Here is a 9353-nt window from a genome sequence, read left to right as displayed (position 1 = left end):
AGTGAAAGTGTCACACTAAGTTTGGTGTGCCACTTATTCTTTATGCAAAGTATTGTGCACACCTTCTTATGCTTGCAATCAAATGTCGCTGTCTCTTGTGCCTTGATTGTTATTTTTCATTTTTGCTTGCTTAAAACACATGTGCTACTAACATTTCATTGTGTAAGACATTCATGATCCATCTTAGCCCCATAGCCATTGTTCTAATTGTTGCTTGAGGATGAGCAAGCACTCTAAGTTGGCAAGGGAAAGGAGAAGAATGGGAGGAAAATGACAACAATAGAGAAGATGGATTACAAGGTTGTAAAGTTCCTTTTCCTCTCATTTGTTTCTAGCACTTTAAATTGCATGATTGTCATATTATCTTCTTTGTATGCATGTGTGGTATGAATAAGCATAGCCTAAATTTTGATTTGAAATATGTTGTTGTGACATTATGACTACCAACTTGAGTTTTGTGAATTCAAAAGCAAAAAAGCATCATGATCATAAACAAACAAGGAATTAAAGAAGAATTTAGCATGTGCATACAAGTATTGGAAAGCTAGTATGATTGATTGTTGCTCAATTGCATTGGATTTTATTTAATTGAAGTTTTTCATCTAGTACATTTTGTGAAATCTTTTGAAATCATGAAAACCTTGAAGAAGCAAATACAATTAAAGCAAGAAAAGAAAAAGGGAAAGAATGAAAAAGTTGAAGGCTCTGAGTACCAATGGCAATTTATTTGCTAAGTGCTTGTGGTGTTTATGTATCAAGCCAAATGCTTGAAAAACAAAACACTTAGAAGTCAAGGCTAGGCTCAAGTGCAAAAGCACTCCCTCAAAGCTCAAGGCTCTGAGCATCAATGATTAGAGAGTCAAAGAAAAGAAAAAAAAAATGTGCTTAATGAAGTCCTCTAATTAAATGCTTGTGGTGCTTATGTATCAAGTGGTAATACTTGAAAACAAAGCATTTAGAAGTCGTAGCTTTGTTATTAACTCATGGGGCAAAGCACCCAAAAGGAAAAAAAAAATCAAAAGCTTGTTTCAAGGAAGAATTATAAGAAAAAGATTTCATAAAATAAGCTAGATAGAAGCATCAATCATTTACATCTCTTTTGTAATTGTAGCATGCATAGAAAACTAGCTTGCCCTGAACATTGAGTTGCTATTCTTCTTACCTTAGATTGTCAATCTTTATTGCTTGATTCTTTTCTTGCTTGGGGACAAGCAAGATTTAAGTTTGGTGTTGTGATGACATGTCATCATATACCCATTTTCTATGCTTTTTCATACAAGAAATTGATGATTTGTGCTTAAATATTGAATGCTTTTTGTACTTAAATGATATATTTTCTTGATATTTTAATTTTATAAATCTTGTAGGAAATAAGAAGAAAAAGAAGCAAAGAAGCACAAAAAAAGGAGAAAAAAAGAGCTTTGGGGTACACTTTGAAGTTGGGGTACACTTTGGAGCCTTAGGCCACGCTTTTAAAAGCGTGGCCCATGACCAAATCAAGAAAGGAAGCAGCCAGCACGCACACGATCCTGCCCTTGCCAAGGGCAGGGCAGAATTGTGATGCAAAATGTGATTGGAAGCAAAATTTTCGCTAAGTTAAAATCTGGCCGCACACAGCATGACCATGCCTACTTCAAAGGGCTATAACTTGAGCTACAGACGTCCGATTGATGTGCTTCCAGTTGCGTTGGAAAGCTGACATTCAGAGCTTTCCAACGATATATAGAAATCCATATTTGGCGTCCAATTGAGGCAGAAACGAAAGGCATCTTTAAGGGCCAAAAACAAGCGAAAATAAACCAAAATGCTTCCACCAAGGCTCGAAGAGGGAGACACACGGAACCTCATTTTTGAAACTCTGCCCTGCCCTTGGCGCGGGCAGGGCAGCATCGTGTGGTGCATCACGCACATTCCTGGCACGCCAAATCACTCCCCTGGCAGCACCATGCGCGCACCAACTCTCAATCATGGCGCACCAACTTTTCCTGCCCTGCCCTTGGCGCGGGCAGGGCAGCATCCTTGCGCACCAAGCAGCGTTCCACTCACCTTTGGCGCACCAATCCTCGCACCACGCCGCACCAATTCTCACACCAAGCTTCAATTTTCTGCCCTACCCTCCACAAGGGCAGGGCAGCCTCCTGGAAGCAATTTTCCTTCATGGGCTAAAATTGAATTAAAAACCCAATTTAATTCATTTCTTCACAAAATCAAAAGCCCATCCAAACCCCAAAATTCAAGAATAGAAAGTGTATAAATAGGAGCTAGTTTTATGTAATAGGGGGGCTGGAGACTTTATTTTGTAATTTTCCTTTCCACTTGTATTTTAGCTTTCCTTTGAGATTTCTGAGAATTGGGGAGGAGAATTGATCTCTCTTCTTCCTCAATCTTGTGTGGCCAATTTTAATCTTCTGTTTCTGAGTTTTGGGTGTGAGAAATTGAGGAAATTCTGTCTCAATTCCCATTCAAATTCTCTTCAACTCTTTTTCTGCATAATTCAAGTTTATTTCTGTTCTTCTACTGCTTTCTCTTTTAATTCTCTGTCAATTGCTTTGTTTACTTGGATCTAGGAAGGTAAATAGAGATCTAGGCTCTGCTACCTAGTCTCTTGAGACCTGAGACCCAATTTCACTTTTGGTTCTTCTGTGAACCTTGATGCATTTTACTTTAATTTCTGTTTAAGCTTTTATTGCTTCTGATTTAATTCCTGCACTACTAATTGTTGCAATTTACTCTTTCTTTGTTTAGATCCTGCAATCCCATTCCTCAATTCCCTTTTATATTCAAGCAATTTTCCATTTCTGTTTAAATCTGCTGCATCCCATTTCATATTCTAGCTCTCTGCTTGAATGATCTTTACATTCTCTTATTGAATTTTAATTCCCAGCTCTCAAGTCCTTTTACTTTTCATACAATTTAATTCTTATGCAATTATTCCAAGTTCTGCTTGCTGCTTGTTTTAATCTCCTTGTTCCCATTCCCCTTTACATTTAATGTAATTTACATTTCTTGTCATTTAAGATTCTTGCAATTTACATTTCTTGCCCTTTAAGTTACTTGCCAATTTACTTTCTGCATCTTTAAGATTTCTGCCATTTACTTTCTGTTGGCTACACTTCACACAATCCATTCAATGTTAGCTTGACTAAACTAATCACCCACTAAAGTTGCTTGATCCATCAATCCCTGTGGGATCGACCTCACTCTAAGTGAGTTATTACTACTTGATGCGACCCGGTATACTTGCCGGTTGGATTTGTGTGTTGGAAATTCATTTTTCCACAAAAACACCATCAAGTGCGGTGAAAAGGATTATGAAGTATCTCATAGGAACATTAAATGTTGGATTGTGGTATCCGAAAGGATCCACTTGTGATTTGATTGGTTATTCCGATTCCGATTTTGCCGGTTGCAAATTGGATAGGAAAAGCACTAGCGGCACTTGTCATTTGCTAGGAAACTCTCTTGTTTCATGGCATAGTAAGAAACAAGTAAGTGTAGCCTTGTCTACCGCCGAAGCCGAGTATGTAGCCGCCGGTAGTTGTTGCGCCCAAATTTTATGGATGAAACAACAACTTGTGGACTATGGACTCATGCTTGATCACATTCCTATCAAATGCGATAATACTAGTGCAATAAATTTAACCAAGAATCCGGTTCAACATTCAAGAACCAAGCATATTGAGATTAGACATTACTTCATAAGAGACCATGTTGAAAAGGGTGATGTGGTTATTGAATTTGTCGAAACTAGTAAACAACTAGCGGACATCTTCACTAAACCTTTATGTAAAGAAAGTTTTTTTAACATCCGAAATGAACTTGGTATCTTGGATTCTAATCTAATATGATTTGTTTGAATTCATTGTATTTATATTGCTATTTTTGTATCTCTTACTAACTTAAGCATTGGAGATATCCAATTAGCCATTGTTTTGTAGGTTTATGAGTTGATGAATGAGTGATTAATCTTGAGGTAGATTGAAGAATTTGAAGATTATAAACAATGGAGGATCAACAAATTGAAGTTTATAATGGTTTAAGTGAGTATATACATGATGGAACTCAAAGGATTGAAGAAAGAACCACCAAAGGATGAAAATTTGGTGATTTTGGGCAAAATGATGCATGTTGCATCGATGCAACCAAGCTTTGCATCGATGCAAAGCACACAACGTGCTATGTGCATCGATGCAAAGCCTATTGCATCGATGCAAACACGACCAAATTGCACAAAAACACGTGAATTTGGCATTTTTGAGCAACAAAACCCCACTTTTTCATCATCTTCAACCTCACAACTCATATCCCCACATTCAAACCTCCATAACCTCCAAAACAAGCTCACATATAGCTTCATACAAGTCCCAAAACTTAGATACCCACTACAAACAAATTACATATTTGAAGTCCCCACATTCTCCTCTACAAAACCCATAAAACAAAATCATCCACAATGCCTAGAATCAAGAGAACCATCAAGAAGTCAAAAGGCTCTTCAAGTGTGGTTCCACCTCCAAATGATCATCCTTTGGCAAGGTACTTTGCTTTTAATGAAGATCTTCAATTCTATGAGGCAAGGCTCGCCGGAAGAAAGGAAATTCCTCCGAGGTATTTGGATCCGACCCTTCTTGTTATTCATAAGTTTGATACTCTTAAGGCTATTCTAGTTCATCAAGGCCTCATGGATTTTGTTCAAATTAAGAGTAAATATTATCCGGATTTAGTTGCCATAGCCTATAGTACACTCATGATTGAGATTGATGAGGAAGATGAATCAAATTTCACATTATTCTTCAAGATAGGAAGAAAGGATTATAGGCTAGATGGTGATGAGTTAGCCACCATTTGGGAGTTGCCAAATCAAGGTGACTTGTTTCAAGGTGGTAAAACCCCAATTGATGAATGGGGTTATTCAAAGGACAATGCCATGCATTTGTTCAAACTTGTACAAGGAGCTCACTCCAAAATTAGTTGCAATTCAATGAGTGCGGAACATAGAACTTTGTTATATCTAGTCACCTATGTATTGCAACCTAGAATATCCGGGCATGCGAATGTAAATGATGAAGATTTGATTGTCATGTGGGCTATGATGAATGGGATTAAGATTAATTGGCCATACTTTATAGTACAACATATGATCAGGCTCAAGATGAAGGATAGGAATGGTGGATTAGGATTCCTTTGCCTATGGTCTAAAGTCTTTGATTATGTTGGTATTGATGTATCAAATGAGATTGCCAAGGAAGTACCACCTCAATCTTGTATCAACACTCATATTCTCAACAAAATGGGAAGAAGAAATGTTGATGAACAAGGTCCACAAGAGCAAGCTCCTCCACAAGCACCTCAAGCTCAAGAACCACCCTCCTTGGTTGATGTAATGAGAGAATTACAATCCATCAACCAAAACATCCAAAGGATTGAAGTAGAGCATGGTAGGCAACTTGAAGCACTTAATCGTCGTGTGTCTCATGTAGATCATCGCACGGGTCGCTTGGATCGTCGTATTGATGACTTATATGAGCATTTCGGCATCCACCTACCGTATGAAGAGGATAATGATGATGATGAATACCAAGATTGATTGTCTCCTCTTCATCAAGTCACTTTTTATTGCTTTATGTTTATTTGATTATATGAATTGTTAAACTAACTCCTAGTAAGCTAAGGATTTCTATTATGGTTTAAATACTTTGATATTTCCTTCATAATTTTGTTTAATGATTAATGCTTGTATGCTTATTTGGTGAATAACTCAAAATAGGCTTGGTACCCCTATTTTAAGTTAATGTGCATGCCTTGATATATTTCACTTCTTTAGGGGGAATTATGCATGCTTGTTATATATAAAAAGAGGAAATCAAATTCTTTTTGAAAGGGGGAATATCTCATCCTTGAGATTAATAGAGAAATTGAACTTAAAAAATTCATTGTTTTATGCATGCTTCTATGACACATTTCAAACTCCTTTCTTTTTGATAATGTCAAAAGGGAGAAGAAAAGTTTGAGGATATTTGAAGTTTTGAACTTTTGAAAAAGAAGAAGTTTGAGGATTTGAAAAGAAGAAATAAGTTTGCGAAACAATGATTTCAAAAAGACTTCCGCTAAGCAAAAACTTTGATATCTAAATCGTTTTCTTTGATAAACGCCCTTTAAGGGAACAAATGCACATATTTAGGGGGAACTCCTGCAAAATTTTTTTTTGTGAAGTCTTCTCCAAAGCTTTCTATAAAACAAAGTGCATTATTGTTTCTTTCAAAATCATTTATAAATGCATATCCTCTAAATTGGTTTGTCATTATCAAAAAGGGGGAAATTGTAAATCATGTTGCTTGTATGCGAAGTTTGTATTCGTAGGTTTTGATGAATGACAAACCAACAAACGACATGAAAGACAAACCAACAAACAACTTGAATGAACAAGCATGTTGAAAGATCAACCAACATTCAACGTTGAGGAATGAAGAGTTGAAAGCAACAACAACAACAAGAAACTCAAGTCCACAACATTTGAAGACAAGTATAGTGTCTTAGGACTTAGGTAACTTCTTGTTAAGAACCAATTGCTAAATCTCTCAACACACACTCACAAAATGTTTTGATGCACATCTTGCAATTCGATGCTAGCCAAATGGTTTAAAACTTGTTTTCAAAGGTACAAAAGCATAGGAATTGACTCTAACAAGTTTGAGATCAATCCTAAGTATTTTGAAGTGATTTTAAGCCATTCTTTAAGGTTTGCATCGATGCACACTCATCTTGCATCGATGCAAAGCATGCGACGACTTGTTGCATCGATGCAAAGATGTTTGCATCGATGCAACCTAGCTGAAAATTCAAATTTCAGCTTCAAAGACACATTTGCATCGATGCAAAGTGTTATGCATCGATGCAAATGATTCAAAAACATAAAAAACGGCTAGTTTTGACAAAAAGGCTCCATCCCATTAACTCCCCAACGTTTCTAAGGTTTGGGGAGTCTATAAATAGATGGATTGAAGCCTTATTTCATATACTTGAGTATTTGCAAACTATCTTGTTCATATTCTTTCATTCTACACATTTTTTTAAGGTGTTATAATACACAATTTGAGAGAGCAATATCAATTGGTTCAATAGTGCTAAACTTGTAATCATACACTCTTCTAGAGAGTATTCATTTCGTCTCAACAATTCTTTGAGAATTGTTTTCTTGTACACTTTGTAAATTGGAGTGTGATCTCCAAGGTTGAGTCAAGAGTTATAAACACTATAGTCGGTGAGGATACCAAAGAGGTATACTAAGTACTCAAGGCAAATCTTAGAGAAGGTATTTCTAAGTGGAGTGGGTTAGTATACGAGTGGTGATCATATACCGTGAGGTGTTAGAAACTAAGGACTCGGATTGTAAAAGGTTTTGCGCGAGCACCTTGAAGCTTGGCAATAGTGGAACTTCTCAATAGCGATTGAGAAAGAAAGTGGACGTAGGACAAGGATTGTGCCGAACCACTCTAAATAGCGTTTGCATCTCTCCAAACTCATCTCTTCAATATTATTGTCTTTGAGCAAATAAATTGTGATCGAAAAGTAGCTTCGTAAGTACTTAAGGAATAGCTTAAGTCCGATTGGTGAAAAGCTTGATCAATTTATTTGAGTTGGTGTCTATTGGAAAGTAAAAGCTCCTTATAAATGCTTAGCAATTGAGTTAAGCTCTTGGAAAAATACTAGTACAATAACACTTTTGTATATTGTCTTTAACTTTCGCAAAAAGATTCATTGTTGTTGCAATACTCAATTCACCCCCCCTCTTGAGTAATTGTTCATAGGTTCTACAGAGGGAAGATTCTGTTTTTAATGCAATTTTTTTTCAAGTTTTCAAAGTTTTTCAAAATTAAATCTTTTTCAAATCATATCTTTTCAATCATATGTTTTCAAAATCAATTTCTTTCCAATTTTAAAAATACTTGCTATCAATTAATGATTTGATTCAACATTCAAGTATGTTGCCTTTTCTGTTGAGAAAGGTTTAATGTTTGAATCATATCTTTTCTTGTTAGCCAAGTCATTATTTTTTTAAAATCAAATCTTTTTAAATTGTTTTTCAAATCATATCTTTCCAATCATATCTTTTTAAAACCAAAACTTTTCAATCATATCTTCTTAATCACATCTTTCTCAAAATAGTTTTTAATCATATCTTTTTAATTTCTCTTTTCAAAATCTTTTTCAAAAATCACTTGATTTCTTTCCCACTCTTGGTTTTTGAAAATCAATTAAAGTTTTTCAAAATGTTTTTAAAATCTTTTTTAACTTAATTTTCGAAAATTTCTTCCCCTCTTCTCACATCCTTCTATTTATGGAGTACCACTCCTCCTCAATGCACAATTCGAACTCTATCTCACTAAGTTCGAATTCTTCTACCTCTTCCTTCTATTTTTCTGTTCCTCTAACACCTCAAGGAATCTCTATACTGTGACATAGAAGATTCCACATTTTCTTGTTCTTTTCTCTTTCATATGAGCAGGAGCAAAGACAAAAGCATTCTTGTTGAGGCTGACCCTGAACCTGAAAGGACCTTGAAGCGAAAGCTAAGAGAAGCTAAGGCACAACTCTCTGTAGAGGACCTAACAGAAATCTTCAAGGAAGAAGAAACCATGGCCGCCGAAAACAACAACAATGCAAACAATGCAAGGAAGGTGCTGGGTGACTTTACTGCACCTACTCCTGACTTCTATGGGAGAAGCATCTCTATCCCTGCCATTGGAGCAAACAACTTTGAGCTTAAGCCTCAATTAGTTTCTCTAATGCAACAGAATTGCAAGTTCCATGGACTTCCATTGGAAGATCCTTATCAGTTTTTAGCTGAATTCTTGCAAATCTGTGACACAGTCAAGACTAATAGGGTCGACCCTGAGGTCTACAGACTTATGCTATTCCCTTTTGCTGTAAGAGACAGAGCTAGGATATGGTTGGACTCACAACCTAAAGAAAGCCTGAACTCTTGGGAAAAGCTAGTCAATGCCTTCTTGGCAAAGTTCTTTCCACCTCAAAAATTGAGTAAGCTTAGAGTGGAAGTCCAAACCTTCAGACAGAAGGAAGGAGAATCCCTCTATGAAGCTTGGGAGAGATACAAACAATTGATCAGAAAATGTCCCTCTGACATGCTTTCTGAATGGAGCATCATAGGTATTTTCTATGATGGTCTGTCTGAACTGTCCAAGATGTCATTGGATAGCTCTGCTGGAGGATCTCTTCATCTGAAGAAGACGCCTACAGAAGCTCAAGAACTCATTGAAATGGTTGCAAATAACCAATTCATGTACACTTCTGAAAGGAACCCTGTGAACAGTGGGACAAATCAGAAGAAAGGA

General features: G+C 36.4%; 1 non-coding gene across 1 annotated transcript; it reads right to left on the bottom strand.

The window, feature by feature from the left end:
• Positions 1–9041: 9041 nt before the first annotated feature.
• Positions 9042–9149, bottom strand: LOC130937825 (small nucleolar RNA R71). Its single transcript, XR_009069021.1, has one exon. It is a non-coding gene; the product is annotated as a small nucleolar RNA R71 (small nucleolar RNA).
• Between the last annotated feature and the right edge of the window lie 204 nt (positions 9150–9353).

The sequence above is a fragment of the Arachis stenosperma genome, chromosome 6 (genome assembly GCF_014773155.1).
Source record: "Arachis stenosperma cultivar V10309 chromosome 6, arast.V10309.gnm1.PFL2, whole genome shotgun sequence".
Classification (NCBI taxonomy): Eukaryota; Viridiplantae; Streptophyta; class Magnoliopsida; order Fabales; family Fabaceae; genus Arachis; species Arachis stenosperma.
The sequence above is the reverse complement of the archived record's forward strand: the minus strand, read 5'-3'. Positions and strand labels throughout refer to the sequence as shown.